This window comes from Sitophilus oryzae, unplaced genomic scaffold, assembly GCF_002938485.1.
Source record: "Sitophilus oryzae breed Bouriz unplaced genomic scaffold, Soryzae_2.0 scaffold_1126_pilon_pilon, whole genome shotgun sequence".
Lineage (NCBI taxonomy): Eukaryota > Metazoa > Arthropoda > Insecta > Coleoptera > Curculionidae > Sitophilus > Sitophilus oryzae.
Genome location: NW_022145756.1, coordinates 308,070 through 325,086, shown reverse-complemented (window position 1 = coordinate 325,086; position 17,017 = coordinate 308,070). Strand labels below are relative to the sequence as shown.

At 33.1% G+C, this 17,017-nt stretch overlaps 1 long non-coding RNA gene across 1 annotated transcript; it reads right to left on the bottom strand.

Moving 5' to 3' along the window:
• Window positions 1–1,418: 1,418 nt before the first annotated feature.
• Window positions 1,419–2,780, bottom strand: LOC115886195. Its single transcript, XR_004050856.1, has 2 exons — window positions 2,722–2,780; window positions 1,419–1,615 (listed from the first exon to the last, which is right to left on the bottom strand). It is a non-coding gene; the product is annotated as an uncharacterized LOC115886195 (long non-coding RNA).
• Window positions 2,781–17,017: the final 14,237 nt, after the last annotated feature.

Genomic DNA, 17,017 nt, shown 5'->3' with positions numbered 1-17,017 from the left:
CCCTACTACCAGAAATCAACAGAAGAATTAAGTTAGCATGTAGTACTTATGGAAGAAACTCAATCATATTCAAATCTATAAAGCCACTCTATCTAAAGAAGAAAATATTCGACCAATGTGTACTACCAGTCATGATCTATACATGCGAAATCTGGATGCTGAAAACGGACATCATAAGGAAACTGCAGGTCGCACAACGCTCAATGGAATGAAATGTGCTGGGAATAATTAAGTGTAAGACCATAATAGAATAGAGTGGGGATACGATAAAAGAGCCACATAATAGATGTCATCCACAGAGTCAAATCCCTCAAATGGTAATGGGCAGGACACCTGGCAAGAAAAAAACAGTTGGACCACAAACATTACAGCATGGTACCCACGAGGAATTAAGAGACCTAGAAGAAGACCGAACCTGAGATGAGATCATGATATTGTAAGGTTTTTAGTTCGTTACTTGTCTTTTGTATATGATATATGATGTCTGGCGTATCATCACCCGATTCCGTATCGCTCAGGCCTGATAATTTACTTGACTCGCTTGTTATAGTTTGGCTGCTCTGTGGAAAGCTGTCAAGATCGTTTCAAGGCGCCTCTCTGCGCTTTAACCTCACTTTTTGGTTTGGCCGGTTTGCGGCACGGTTGCAAACCCTGCTTTTAGAAATGGTAATTTAAATCTTGCTGCAAAAGCTGAATCAGCTGCTATTTCGAAGCTACAGGTAAAGATGAGATATTATCTTTACCTAAGCTACATTCGTTATTATTATTGAATATTTTTAGGGTAGAGTTTTGGATGTCCCAACTTAACTTGTATTTGTATTTTGCTGTCACGTTAGCGTTCCTTTTCTTTTGTGCCGCAGAATGTTACATGGAAGAAAGGACAGTTTCTTTGTTTATTATTGAGCCCTCGGAAGTAATTCGAGGTAGGTTTATTTTGCTTATTAGATCTTGTTTGGTTTTAAACAAGTTTTCGTATTTTTAGGGTCGTATTTTTAGGGTCCAAGGTACGGGCATTATCCAAGTTACGGACGTTGTCCAAGGTATGGGCAGATGTCCCATATATATGTATTGAGTCCAAGGTTATGGTCCAAGGTACGGGCATTATCCAAGGTCCTAGTAGTGTTCCAAGGTACGGGTAGTGTTTCCCTATACCGTTTTCCTATGGTTAGATACCCTATGTACGGATGTCCTGTGGACGAGTGTCCCATGTAGTGCAACGAAGCTCTTTCTGAGTTGCGTTGCTGACGCTTAAGTTTCTTGTATTGTTGCTTTTAGAAGATCTCGGGCGCCACCTCTAGTTAATAAGTGGTTAGAGGCCCACTAGTGCCGGTTCGGGTAGCTTTTAAACAGTGGAGAAGTATGGCAGTGTTGCAGTTCTTTTAGCTCAGAGGTGGGGAAAAATAAATTAAACAATAGTGTGTAGTTATAAAATAAAAGAGCAGGTCGTGTTTTCCCAAAACTATTTACAAGTCAAAAGTTTATTTTAGATTCAAAGAAAAATGTCTTTCTTCTTAATCAGGGCGGAAGGCAAGGCGATGTGTAGGTGGCTAGTTGAGACACCTAGCGCTTAAATTGGCTCCGATGCGGAGAGTCTCGTCACCGGGTTGGAGCAAATCTACACAGAAAAGAATATTAATAAAAACTAGAGACTGTTAGGGGAAGGACGGCACTCCCAAGTTAATAATAAAAAAAATAATTTATTCTTAAATAAAAAAAAAATAATTAATGTTAGCACTTGCTAATAAATTAAAAGAAAAAGGAATACAAAATTTATTTGAGGGTGATAGTGTAAAGAATTGAAAATATTCTATTCAATGTTTTAGTCAAAATATTAAACGTATACGGGTGTGTCAATAAGAAAATGTTGTAATTCCTATTTAATTGAATTAAAAATGTTTCGGAGTTAACAAGAAATTGTTCTAATAATTATTCTATTTATTTTTAAAAGTATGTCGGTGAGAATAAGAAAATACTAAAAAAAAATATTTATTTAACATTAAAAGTACGGCGGGGCTAAGGTCTAAATAAGGCAACGGAAAGAAATAAAAAAAAATTAAATTACGAAGGAAAGGAAATGCGGAAAACTATAAGAGTTCAGCGAGAATATCTATAGTGAAGGGATCGGTGTATAAGAAACCTGCCGGGATTTATCGCACTCACAAATTTCCCACGTTCCTAATCTTCACTAGAGATATGCCGCTTATTTATTAATAGAACTGATAGAATGATTTACTGCGGGTGGTTTTCGGAAAGAAAAAAAACTAAAGACAGTTTATCTGAGTAGTCAATGAGGAACCTGGAATTCGAAGCAACTTGCCGGGATTTTTCGCACTCACAACTTACTTATTTTACCTAGTCCTCATTAACAACCCAAATATGTTTTAAGTGATTAAAAAAAATCTAAGAGCTGACCTAATGATTTTTAATTAAATTTCAATAAGGAATTTAGAGTTTGAAGCAAACTACCGGGATTTATCACACTCATAGTTTACTTGCTTTTCCAAGTCTCTATTGATAACTCAAGCGGGTTTGATTTTACAGATTTGCTATTGATATGTAAAATATATATTTTTTTTTTTACTTTTGGAATTTATTCTAAACTATTTAGACCTTGCCACGGTACAGGATTCCTTTCTGAAAAAAAATAAAAAAAAAATTAAAAACCAAATAAACAATGAATTCCGATACTCAATACTATACCAAACTAATCCTGAAGGTTACCTTGCGGGCGGTTTCTGAGCGACGGTGAATTCAATAAAACAGAGGACGGGCAGGCTTCCCAACTGCTAGGCGGTGGCGGTGTCTCGGTGCTGGCTTCTGCGGGGCGGACTGCGGCGACTGTGACTGCTGGTGCTGGTGCTGGAGCTGGTGCTAGTACTGTCGGTGGTGGTGGTGTAGGAACTCCTCTTCTCTGGCTAGCGCGTCGCTTCTTATTTTCCCCAGTCCTTCCCTCCAGTTGAAAACCGTCGTGGTGGCGGCGTGCGCCGAGCCGGGTGCGCGTCTCGATACGCCAATCTAGTACTAGCGGTACCAAGCGGGCTGTATCGAGCGCATGGAATGCGTTCAATTATTAATTAGCGCGTTTTAAGCTAATTAATGAGTTCGGTTCGTATGTTAATTCAACAAATAAAATTTTATATAAAAAGTACTATCTTCTCGAAAAAGAATCAAAATTTTCTAATGTATGGAAGAGTAGAAAGATAAATTAACTAAATAAAATTCGTAATCGGCGGAAAATTGAAAAAGTTAATTAAACATATAAAAAAAATAGTAACTTCGTTACAGTAGGGATGGTTTACCTTATACATAGAATGCCCCAGCGTGGATTTGGCTTGGTCCCATGCTGCTTCCTTCCCATTTCTAAGCCTAGTCAATAGTTACGGCTGTATTGATTCATGGTGTCCTCATTCTGGCCTTTTTTGTTGTATTGGCCAACAGGATAGCCGACAGATAGTACAGAGATATGAGCCCACCTCACGCTGCTACTCTTTGAAACAGGATAGCCTCAAGAACAGCTAAGTGTAGATTTAGGTTCTGGTTTTCAGTCGATTTTCAGTCTTAACATAATAACGTACATTTTAAATAATATCGTACAGACTATGTTTAGTGGTTAGATAAGAACATTTATGTCGATTTAGTAGATACAATATGATTTAGATATTAGGTTTCATTACATTACGTCTTGTAATAGTACTACTTTCTATTAATATATGATATTATTGCGCTGTGTTAACAGATGAATAACCAGACATAGATTCTAGAATCTACGGGTTGCAACACCTTCGATTTAACATCATATAAAATACTTATATCAAATTAATTAAAGTGATGCTACCTTTTATACATTTACTATAACTTTACATGTGTGGTATTTTTTTATAGTCTTTTCATTGAATATATTTAATATTATTTCTAACATAGCTTTACTCGACATATAACCACTATAATAATTATTAAAATTGTAGAATGCTATTTACCATCAAAATTCATCATGAATAAATATAGTCATTAGTTTTAAGTAATATACAACTGTGTTTTCTTTCTCTGTGCATGCCTGGCGTTCAATATCTATTTTTTTTTGTTTATTGTTATTAATTAGTTTTCTTTCCAGTGAAATACCTTATCCACGACTGCTCTCCGATGAAAAGCTGCCGTTCGCAGTAGTAGTTGTTTAAAAAACGCTACAATATTAGGAAATTAGCAGGGAACGCTTAGGCCCGCATAGCCAAAAAAGACAACCAATGTGCCCAACTACAAAGAGAATATCTAAATATGTGATGGAGACTACACGATAATTGGAAATGGTTTAATAAAGCCGGTCCCACACGATGTGTCAAACACCTTCCAATGTTGGACACATGAACATTTGCCACATCGTGTAGGAGACACACTTTTGAATTGCAATATTGTCGAAGCCTATGCCAAATGATGCGTCCAATGTTGGTTCCAACATTGGAAGCATCGTGTAGGACCGGCTAAAGCTGAAAATGATAATGATACGACATATTATGGCATAAGCCTTTTCATTTTAGTTTGTTCGCTTATAATATTAAATTTGCTTACCCAACAAAAAAATAACAGCTTTTTATGGGTAGTTTGTTTAGTCGTTGATGTTTTGATGAACTATGAGTTCATCAATAATGTCATAATTAAACTTAACAAATACAACTTAATCGTATCCTTATGAGATAAGACCAAAATGATTTCGAGCGTTTATGTTTTTTTTGCTAAATATGTATTTTCTGATATACGTACTTTTGAAATATTAAAAGTTTTTGCTGAAGTAAAATGCCACTGAAAATCTCGAAAGCATCAGAATCCGATAAGTATTTACAAAATAATATACTATTTTTAAGTTTACGTTTCAGTAAGTACATCAATAGTATGCAGAAGGAGTTACACCCTGTACAGGATTCCGCGATCTAAATAATTCCACGGGGATATTCAGGACTTTCCACCTGGAGGATCGAAGCTAGCGGCATCGACAGCGGTCATTTGTTTCGGTAGGGTGAAACGGGGGCGGAAGAACGAATTCACCGACATCTCCGGTGAAGAATTTAAATTTCCCCCAGGAGTCGACAGGGGTGCGGAGATCTGTGCCAGGGTTCTGCCCGTCTAGACAGATGAAAAGTGTTCTGGGGTTAGTCTACTTTTTTCCCATTATTCTAAGCTATGTGCTCCTTGTGTGGTTATCGCTTCTGATAGACACTACAAAGAATTAAAACGGTTTTAAATAATTGGTAATTATGGATTTTAGGGTTAAAATATATAATTTCCTCTCATAAATGCCATTTTTTGCGGTGTAGTTTGCAAAAGCCAGCTTTTAATAATGATAAAAAATATAAAATACAGGTTGTTTCAAAAAACATGTGCCGTCTCTCGTGGGGAGATTCCTCACGTAAAAATACGATTTACTTCTCGTATCAACATAGGCCCGATTTTGCTTTGTTTCGTAGCTACAGGATATGAAATTCTTAATATTTTTTTCGATTTATTATAATTTTTTTCCAAGTACCTTTAGCGTTTTAAATGAAATTTTGAGGGTAAAAGTTACTATAAATGCGACATATTTTAAAGCTAAAAAGTGACGACATATTCACCAGTGACGTGCATATGGGTTATCACTGGAATATTTTTCTGAAAAAAGTATGTACGCCACTGACTTTTTTTTCTTGTTAGTGAAATAGTGTAAGCAGATAATAGAATGCCGATTAAAAGTTGTCTCTTGATATTTTGTCGATTTCGGTTTCTTGAAACGCAATTTTATTAATTTGCCTTAATCCATGTCTAATAGCAACCTTTAAAAAAAATAATTTTGAAGAGTAAAAAAACTTGAGAAACTTTTAAATAAGTACTCATTGATTTTTCATCAAAAAATATGAAAAAAAGTTTCTATAAACATGGGTATGGAAACGCATAGTTTTAGAGTTAGAGGATGTTAAAACTTTTTAAAATTAGGATTTTTGTAATTATCTTAAATACCGTATGATCGAATAAAAATGGCGTCAGCGATGGCTATGAAATGAAGATCGCTTTCATTTTATATGTAAATTTATATGGGAAATGTCCTACCTTTATTTTTTCATTTGAAATTGCTGTAGGTTGGACTAGTAGTAATAATAACTAATAGTAATAATATTTAATAAGAAATTAGGTAAAATATATCATTTATTAATTTAATTTTTATTTTAATTTTATTAAATGTGATTAATGAAATTGCGTTTATCCCATCAAGGAGGCCGAATTCAACAAAATACCAAGAGATAACTTTTAATTTGCATTTCACGGCTTACACAACTTTGATATCCAAAGAAAAAAGTCAGTAGCGCACATGTTTTTTTTTAATACTCCAGTGATAACCCATATGCACGTCCTTGATGAATTTATCGACACTTTTTTAGCATTAAAATATGTAGTACTCATAGTAAATTTTACCCTCAAAATTTGATTCGAATCACTAAAAGTACTTGGAAGGAAATTACAATAAATCGAAAGATTATTAAGACTTTAACACCCTGTAGCTACGAAACAAAGCAGAATCGGACCTATGTTGATATGAAAAATAAATCTTATTTTTACGTGAGGAATCTCCCCACTAGAGATGGCACATGTTTTCTGAAACACCCTGTATAATAATAGATAGCATAGTATCTCAGTGTAACAGTCAGAGCAAAATTATGTACAGTACGAGGGAGTTTTAGGTCAGTATTTACCTGTATGAATAATAGCTATGGAGATTAATTATTTATTAATTGTTTTTTTAAAGACAAAAAGTTTTCAAGTTTTAAAAAATTTTACAGAGAGATTACAAAACTGTGCAAAGTGGTAAAAGAGTGAAGTCTAGCTCCAGTGCTAATCTACTTAACCCGCGTACCACAAAAAAGTAACGCGTTATATTATATGAGTTTACCAAATATATAATTCCCCATTTGCCGTAACCTTTCTGAGACCAAATATAAAACGGCAACTAGAATTTTATACCTTTTGAATTCTTCCTTGATCTACAACATCGAGGCATGGTGGCAAAATTAAACGACAATATTGACATTCGCCAAAACTAATGATTCAGATTGTGTTATTATTCTTATTGCAATATTCAAAATGTATATGTTTACTTTGGTGCTGATTTTCGACTAGAACAACTGAATATTTTCGGTATGATAAAATGCACTGAATAAAGAAAGAAAAGCAAGACTTTTGCTAAACCTGTGCATGAATGCATTATGTATGTTATGTAATAAATACTATTGGCATTTTTTGCTCTCTGCGGCTTAAAAGATCTCCATTGCTATTTTCCATACAAAAATATATACTGTTATATATATTTTTTAATTGTTAAAATACGTAAAATAGTGACATAAAAATCCCTCGTACTGTATAATTTTGATCTTACTCTTAAATGAGATAGCATGATGATCTATTATTATATTTTATAGTTTTCATATCTTATATCTTTTCATAAATTTAATTAACCACTAAGTACTTTGATTACTTAGTGATTAGACAACAGAAGAATACCTCTCAGAAGCTGATAATCTTTGTACCTAAGTATATCGAAAATATTGTGTTATAGGTGGAGATAATGAGCTTGATAGACTTTTACAAACCGTTTATTTAAAATGTTTGCCAATAAACGGTTTATTAAGAAAAGATTCAACAAGTTCATTGTACCTTCACTTATCACATGCACATCTGTACTTGATAGTCGCATATAAAATGAATTAAATTTATTATAGGGACATTATAAGTTAAACCTTGATTTATAATATTAACGTTTTGAATTGAATTTCAACATTGCGAAACCCTTATCAATTTGTGTTATATATACCTACAATATGAATTATTCAGAACAAGGGCGAGGGTTTGGATACTTGTTCTTTACTTTTTTTCCGAAATAGAAAACATAACAAACGTGATTTATTGCTGTAATTAGTGTTTCTTAATGCTAAAAAACATTATCGCGAGCGGTTGACAAATTGGTAAAGTAGTTTGGATTTCCAGTTTTAGATATTGTAAACGCTAATTGTTATAATACATCTAAATGATTAATATTTGTGTATTTTTTTAAATATAAATAAAATAAAAATATTTTTGAATTTAACGAAAAATAAATTTAATTTTTGAACGAAGATTATCAGAATTATTTTACAATTTGAAAAATATCTATAGATGTCCTTTTTATTTACCCTATTTATATTTTAAATCTGATTTAATATCCTAAGCTAGGCACCTTGTTTACATGCACTATGCCAGCATTGTGTACAATTTTTGTTCATAATCAACGGATATAACACTAGATAACTTTATTGCCGACTGCAGAGCTCGCTACGGCAGAAATTAGAGGTGCCGTTCAGTAGATCTGGCAACACTGTCTCCGGCAACCACTCACTTTGTCGACTGAAAGCAGAACTACGGTCTGCTACAGTAGGGTATTCTTCATCTGCTGCGCTTTAAACCACTATCAGCGCGCAGCGGCGCAGAGCTAAACTAAATCTCGGAATTCTCGGAGAGGCTGACGGTAACGCCAGCTACATCTCGTACCGGTTTTGTGCTACGAAATCACCCGTAATGCCGGGTCCAGACCAAGCAGACAAAACAACAAGACAGAAATATTCATGTTTTACGACAAATCCAATACATTTCTGCGACATTTTTGACTTATTTTTGTTTTGTTTCAAAATTCGGAGACTTTTCAATGTCCCGTCTCGAGTCGGTAAAGATCAAAGTGTCTATGTTTTGTTTGTATATTTTTCGACAAGTTGTCGGCGCAGTGTGGATGGCGTGTGCTGCCAACAGTAGGAGACCAGTGAAATCACACATGGTTAATAAAACTCATTCGCAACAACTAAACTTTTGGCTTTTTTCACAGAATAACTAACTTTGTTGTACTTTTGTCGCTGCGATTTGGACAATTTATCTCAAGTTTGTCTTGTCAGAATTCCCCATCTTTTGTCTCAAAATCGTGTTTACTTTTTGTCGCCTTGGTCTGGACCCAGCATAAGTTTGCACATCTTCTTATTTCTTCAATCAATGATAAAACTATGATCACTACCATAGTTGAAGCAGACGGCGTATTATTACTAACCTAAATAGATTATAGTTAGGGGTTGGAACCTTTGGTGTTAAACAATACACCAAAACACTTTTATTTTTGTACTGCTCGAGCGACCATGTTAGCATCATCAGTTGATGATGAACATTATCTAACATGGCTAGCAAAACACGCGTCCAGTACAAAAATAAAAATTATTTTGGTGTATTGTGGTGAATTAATGTTTTATTTTGCAGTTTAACACCAAAGGTTCCAACCCCCAACTACCACAATACACCAAAACAGTTTTACTTTTGTACTGGACGCGTGTTTCGCTAACCATGTTAGTTAATATTCATCATCAGCTGATGATGCTAACATGGTTAGCGAAACGCACTTCCAGTACAAAAGTAAAAGTGTTTTGGTGTATTGTGGTAGTTGAGGGTTGGAACCCCCAACAAGTTAATGTATTGTGGTGAATTAGTGTTTTATTTTGCTAACCTAAATAGTTTTATTAGTTGGAGTAATAAATTATAATACCTTTTAAAGATATCGAAAGCTTAACATTTTTATTTTTTAGAATTTTCACAAATTGCACTTTTGAGCTAATACTTTTGAAATATTATTATAACAAATGTTTCATATACTAACCATTTAAACCCGTGTATTTGTTTAGTCGGCTGTTTGCGGTATTTTCCAATGGTGGCAGCACCGGCGGAGAATACACCAAGCCTATACATAGTTTATACTACAGGATTAAGTAGTTCGATAATGGTTTCGACAAGATAAAGCACAACCTTAAGTTGAGAGTTTTCTCTACAGACCACGTTATTTTAATCATCCTTTAGGCTACTATGTTTCCTACCGCACTAATCACAAAGTACTTTTGCTCGAAACTTTGTTTACTAATTAGTTGTCGTCTTCTCTTTCCATCCCCCCTCCTCGCCTCACTTTGCTTGATCCCGCGTGGAATCATAATTTACGCTTTGATTTCAATCTTCCATATTATTTTTTTTAATTAAACATATGTACTTTTCTCTCTACGAGTATTATTTGAATTTCAATGTTTAAAATTCTTATAAAGAGTGCCTCTCAAAAGCGGCTAACCCGTGTAACTTTTTTATTTTTTCAGATAAAAAAACGATATTTGGTATGTTAGTATACAGGGTTGTTCACCACATACGACACGGAGTATTGTAGCTAAACGATGAGATTTTTACAAATTGTAAGTTTCGGGTTCGTTGAAGGACTATTAGAGCTACAATTTAAAAATATTTTTAAGATACAGAGTGTCCCAAATAAATAAAAAATATCAAAGTTGTATTTTTTTAAATGGAACACCCTATATATTATTACATTTTTAGTTTCTACGATTAAAATAAAGGTAAATTTGATTAAGGTTTATTATACTTAAACCTTACCGTTTTTGAAATATTTTCAATTTTGTGAAATTGTAGTCAAAATTTTAAAGCTTCATTTCTCCAAGGGTATCAATGTTTTTAATACTAAATATTTAATGAAGTTTATTTATTGATCAGTTATTGTGTTGCAATAATAAAAATAATAGTACCTTATACACAGTGTCTAAAAATTTATTTTAAATAATTATTAGCTTCAAACGGCAATAACTTCTTTAATTTAAATGGAATGCCCTATATATTTTAGGAGAATCAGATGCACAATTAAATTGTCTATCAAATTGTATTATACCATTTTTTACCTATCCCTTCAAGTTTTCGTAGAAAATGCATTTTCTTCTAAATTAGACCTCATTTATCAATATATCTATGGAATATTGACATTTTAGATTGTTTTTAAAGCAACAAATGTACAAAATGTACAGACTAGTAATATTATCGTTTTTAGCAAAACGATAATATTACTAGCCCATTTGTATGCAAAAAGAAAACTATTTAAATCTTTATAAAAGGGTATACCATTAATTAAATATAACACCATTATTTCCGCCCATATACTAATTAATGACATACTTAATTGTGTTCGCTAATAAATTATTATAAATAAATGTGGATTTTTGAGTCAGAAATCAATATAATAATAAGTTATCAAATTAAAGCCTTTGTTGTTATAAATAAGCATTTATTAAAAAATGAAATATCATTTTTAAGATGTTACTTTTTATCACACTGTCTAATGCCCATGCAAAATTCAGTTTTTTAGTATTTGGAGCAATTATTATTAATCAACGCAAACAGTCAGTTAATGTAGTTTGAATACTGGAATCATATTAATTGGTCCTCTTTAACAAATATTTAAACAGTTTTTTTTTATTTTTTAATGAAATAAACGAATTATATCGACAATATTAGTATCTGTACTCTTTAAAAATTTGGTACATCTTTAAAATAATCTAAAATATCAATATTCCATTGATAAATAAGTTCTAAATTACAAGAAAATGCATTTTCTACGGAAACTTAAAGAAATAGGTAAAAAATGGTATAATATAATTTGATAGACAATTAAATTGTGCATCTGATTCTCAAAAAATATACAGGGTGTTCCATTTAAATTAAACAAGTTATTGCCGTTTGAAGCTAATAATTATTTAAAATAAATTTTTAGACACTCTGTATAAGATAGTATTATTTTTATTATTGCAACACAATAACTGATCAATAAATAAACTTCAGTAAATATTTAGTATAAAAAACTTTGATACCCTTGGAGAAATGAAGCCTTAAAATTTTACTGCAATTTCACAAAATTGAAAATATTTCAAAAAACGGTAAGGTTTAAGTATAATAAATCTTAATCAAATTTACCTTTATTTTAATCGTAGAAACTAAAAATGTAATAATATACAGGGTGTTCCATTTTAAAAAATACAACTTTGATATTTTTTACTTATTTGGGACACTCTGTATCTTGTAAAATTATTTTTAAATTGTACCTCTAATAGTCCTTCATCGAACCCAAAACTTACAATTTGTAAAAATCTCATCGTTTAGCTACAATACTCCGTGTCGTATGTGGTGAACAACCCTGTATAACATAAATTATAATTGATTGACGTGTTCATTTGTTTTTGGTCAGTACCTGTTTCACCGGAAACGACTACAACTCTTGATTTTTCAATGGCAACCTTGCTATATTTCTACTTTATTTAATATAAAATTACACTCTGAATAGAATGACATAGCATATGTCAACTTTTGACATTTTCGAATATGGTTTATTTGAAATTGTAACATTGTTCTCTTGTCGGGATGCGCATCCTTATATTTTCTCCAAAATCATGTTTGGTGAGCATATAGCCCGTTTTCTGGTCTAACAGATATGGTACTCGTGCTCAATATGATTTTCCCTATCACTGGCAATACTCTTGAGTGACCATAGTTGGTCTGGTTCCACAGATTGGATTCCCTTAATCTTATGGCACCCTTAGCGGCCAGATCCTTCACGAGCCAGTCGTTTGATTGCAAGTCCAGAATTGCTTCTAGCGCAGCTTGCATAGTGTTGTGCTTGCCAGTTGTACATAGACCTGCTAGTCGCTGTACTTTTGTGAGGCTTTTTCTCGTCAAGTACCGCTTCCCACTATACTAGTGCTCCATAGGTGATGATTGACCGTCTAATTTATGTCATATACTAACATACATATTTTTTTTTCTGAAAAAATAAAAAAGTTATAGGGGGTGAGCCACGCGCTGTCGAGAAGCACCCGGTGTACATTATAAGAAAATAAAAATGTTATTTTTATAACGACAGGCGAGATTATTGAATATTAATGCATTCTTTAAATATTAAATATTAATACGGTGAATTAGTAGTAGAGGGTAAGAAGAAACCGGGTGGACAACTCAAAAGATACAAGGATGTTTTCCATGAAAACATAAAGGGGATATGCAGCATCAGTGGGAGGAAGCAGCGCACAATAGAACGCAATGGAGGAGAATGTAAACTCAGTTAACAACGACAACCAAAAAGTAAAGAAGCAACAAAGTAATGAGATTTTGAATGTCCGAAGTGCGGAAGAGAAATAACATCACGTATCGGGCTTTTCAGTTATAGAAAAGCTCATGAAAGAAAACGCCTTGCGTAACCATTTTCTGCTGCGTGTGAAATACTCGTCAGCGAGTAATGACAGTAGTAGTAGTACTCAACTTATTACCAATCAACGAACATATTTTATTGAAAATACGCCAACTTTTATATAAAAAAATAAAATATAATAAAACTTAATGCAAGATGAGGCCTAAAGTGTTTACCCCTTACTATATCTGCACCCAATCTCCTACCCTGCGCTCTACACCAGCTTATGCAGGTCCTTAATAGGATGAGAAAATGGTTTATCTCAGTAGTTTCTTCTCAAACAGAAAGTGTTACTTGCAATCTAAAGCCTTGCAGTGATAAATTAGGTCCTCTGCTGTTCCAGGATCTTTATCGCAGTTAGCAGCAAAGACTCCCTTAATTAATTGTGAGATTTATCACTTGACAGCCATAACATGTTCTGTCAAGAGACTTGTTGTAATCTGCACGTTATTTCTGCTGAGCATTAGCAGTTCCTTTGTAGTTTTAGAATTAGGTCCTTGGATAAAGGCCTTGGTATACCTGTACCCCTGTTTGTTTATCAACTGGACAGTTCCAGAGTTTTACTACACTACGGGTTACACATTTGGGTACGTATTCTTAGTACTGTCTCTGTACCAAGATACGATTCCGATAATTCCGATAAAATGTGCATGATGGATCATCTGAAATGCCCTTTATATTAATGTTTCCAGTATTTTGAAAAATTTGCTATATTTGTTAGTAGTGTTTTTTATTTTCTTAATTCAACTGCTGAAAATTAAGTACATTCTGGCTTATTTATACAGCCGTTTATAGTACACCTCTTTTACTCATAACGTCCAACAATCCTAAACAACAAAACCCGTTTTAATGAAAATGGCGTAATATCTGTTTTAACTGCTACCTAGAAGTGTGCATTAATGAAGCTTCATTACAAAACTAAGCGAATAACCTTAATTTTCCGAATGCAATAAGGCTTTCGGCAAGGTGGCGTTGCATTGTCACTTTATGGGCCATAAACTTCAGCTTAGCGGTTTATTTAAATTGAGCGGCGACCGATTGTGATCTTTGTTGCCATAATTTTGGGATTGCGCCGTATAGAATGTCTTTTGGCGGACAGAATTTATGAACACTTTGTTCCTATTCCAACTTTTTTTAACCCGGAGCTTTCGAAGAAGATTAAAAATGTTATTTTCTTATATACGACGCATTAAATAATATGTTTCTCTTAAAACATATATTTTTCTTATTAAATAGTTCTATTTTGCTTATCTGATTTTTTTCTCAACAATTTAAAAAACAAAAAAAAAGATAGTAATCTTCAAAAATAATATATAATATATATGTATCGATGTATTAAAATAATAGAATAAGTATATCGATATATTTTTAAATTTTACAATCACTATAGCAAGACCTTTTAACATCTTTCTTGCAGAGTCTAGCCGAACACCGCGTTCGGGTCATGATAGTTTCCGAATAAATTAAGAGATTTTTTTTATTGATTGGGATGAATAATGAAAAAGTGCTGATTGGGATGAATAATAATATTGAATAAGTGCAAATATTTTCAAGGCTGGTAGACCTCGATAAAAGAAAAATATTTTCTCTTTACCGTTTTTCAGATAAATTCAAAATAACCGAGATATTTCACTTCGCAAATTTCCAAAAACAAAATATGTTTTGCTAAAATTTTGAGAACCACTGTATTTTTTCTGGATTTCCTTTCTTGTAAATTTAATCTACTACCTATGTTGCCATATTATCAGCAAATTATGCTTTTTAACTAAAACCTAAAAAAAATTCCAAAAAATTTTGCATAAAATTCCAAATTTTCACAAAAAATTTTTCCGGAAAAAAAAACTCATAATCGTGTTTTTGATGTCAAAATATACTACCCCTAAAAATATTTGCACTTATTTAAGACTCACCTTGTATAACTGTAAAGTTCCCTCTGAACAGACCTTACTTGCATCAAGATTTTGCGATCAGATCGTGCGATAAAGATCCTGAAATATATAGTATGCCAACGCAAGGCTCTGGATAGCGGGCAATATTTTCTATTTGAGAAAGCAAGGCTAGAACCGTCGTAGGAACTATGCTCGCATCCTATCAAGGAGCTGTACAAAACGGTGCGGGATACAAGGATATATGGGACTAGATGCAGATATAGAAAAGGGACAGGTCGCTGTGTTTCCCGGCATTAGACAGTCCATTAAAATTTGAAAAAAAAACTTTACTTTTCTCTGATGGGTTATTCCAAATAATTCGTCGAATTAAGCGGGCGTCACAGCCCGTTTAGACTATAACCGGATCATTTATCCGGTCCCAGAGTCAGGGCTAAACGAATAAAATTAACGTTTTATCCAAACTCTTGGGTGTGTAATGGAAGCGAAAAGAGATAGGTAGGGAAAAAGTCTCGTCCAGCGAAGACATTAAAAGAAGGATTTTCGAAGAAAAGAAGGGGTCTAAAATAAAATGACGAAATGAAGGGACTATAAACACATACTTAATCTTGGGATTATTGGTTTGATCGGGAAACTTTTTCGATAAATTTCTGATGTTTACCCAGTTTCTGATTTCTGTTAAACAATACTTCAGTGTTTTTTAAGCACAACTCAAAAAACTGGCAGTAATATTTTGCTGATATATAACTGATATTCCTAATTATTATAGGAATTACCAATATTATGGATTACCAATAGTAAACAAGTCTAATTTTTCGGTGTGGATAGGTTCGTTAAAAATGTTCAGAGCGAGCAGTAGATGTAAATCTCTTTCCCGTTCGAAATATTCTAATAAGGTTCTGATAAGTTATTTACAACGGCCGTTAAGCCGCATCGGCATTTTATACACTTCGCACTATAAGCGGTTCAAAAGAGAAGAATTTTCGACTGCAAGGTCTGTTAGTGAAACTTGTTAAACTTAAAGTATAACAACACAATTCACTTAAATCAAAACCTGGTAATACAAAACTAAAGTGTCAAAACGAATCAAAATGTCAGTAAATAAATAAATGCGGCAACATCGTTTACAGCAGAGCTACCACCTGAATCCCTAGCGGGAAATTTAAATTCCAGTTAGTCAGCCATGCGCCAGGCGGCATATTCGTAATTCGCCGACACATTAGCCGCTCGGATTAGGTCGGGTACAGCGACGGACGGTTGCTAAAGTACCGACGTATTAGACTAGTCCCAACACTTATGCGTCGGTGATTTACGAAAACGAAATACTGTTGTCTGCATATTGCATTACAGTATAGATTATGGTAAATCGAGAACTGTTAGAAAATTATACAAAACAGACTTGAACAGAAATTATCTCTAATACTAAAATTAAACTTTACGGTGTTACATTTAAAATAACCAATATGATTTTCAAAAATTTTATGAAGCAATTTTCAATTTGTCATTTTTAGTACAAAATTATAAAATAACTAGAATTTTGTTAACTTAAAAAACAATACTTTCTGTTAGATAAATTATTATTAATGGTTAAATGATGGTGGATTACTGTGTTTATAGAAATTACTAAACAAAGGTCTAAGAAAAACATATTATCTTATATAAAATATATGATTAGAAAAAAATTAAGACATATTTTTATTTTTTGAATTTATTACCTCCTAATCCCATATTTTTTTAATTTTGTGTCTAGAAGAAATAATTCTTTGATTGTTACTAGGTAATAATTTTACTGGACAGTCTATATTTCGCGAAGTTCTTTTGCGGCTCACTTCCCTATTTTTCTTTTGTTTGCCATCAAAATGACAGTAATAAAATCTCTTAAATGCTTATTAGACGTAGTCTCAGAGCCAATCATAAAATGTTTTTGAAACTCTTTCAAAAATTTCCATTATAATAACAGTCATCCATTATATAATAAAATAAACATAAACTAAAATTTACTTGCTAACCAGTTTTAAGCTTCCATGCCGATAATAGAATTGAAGCC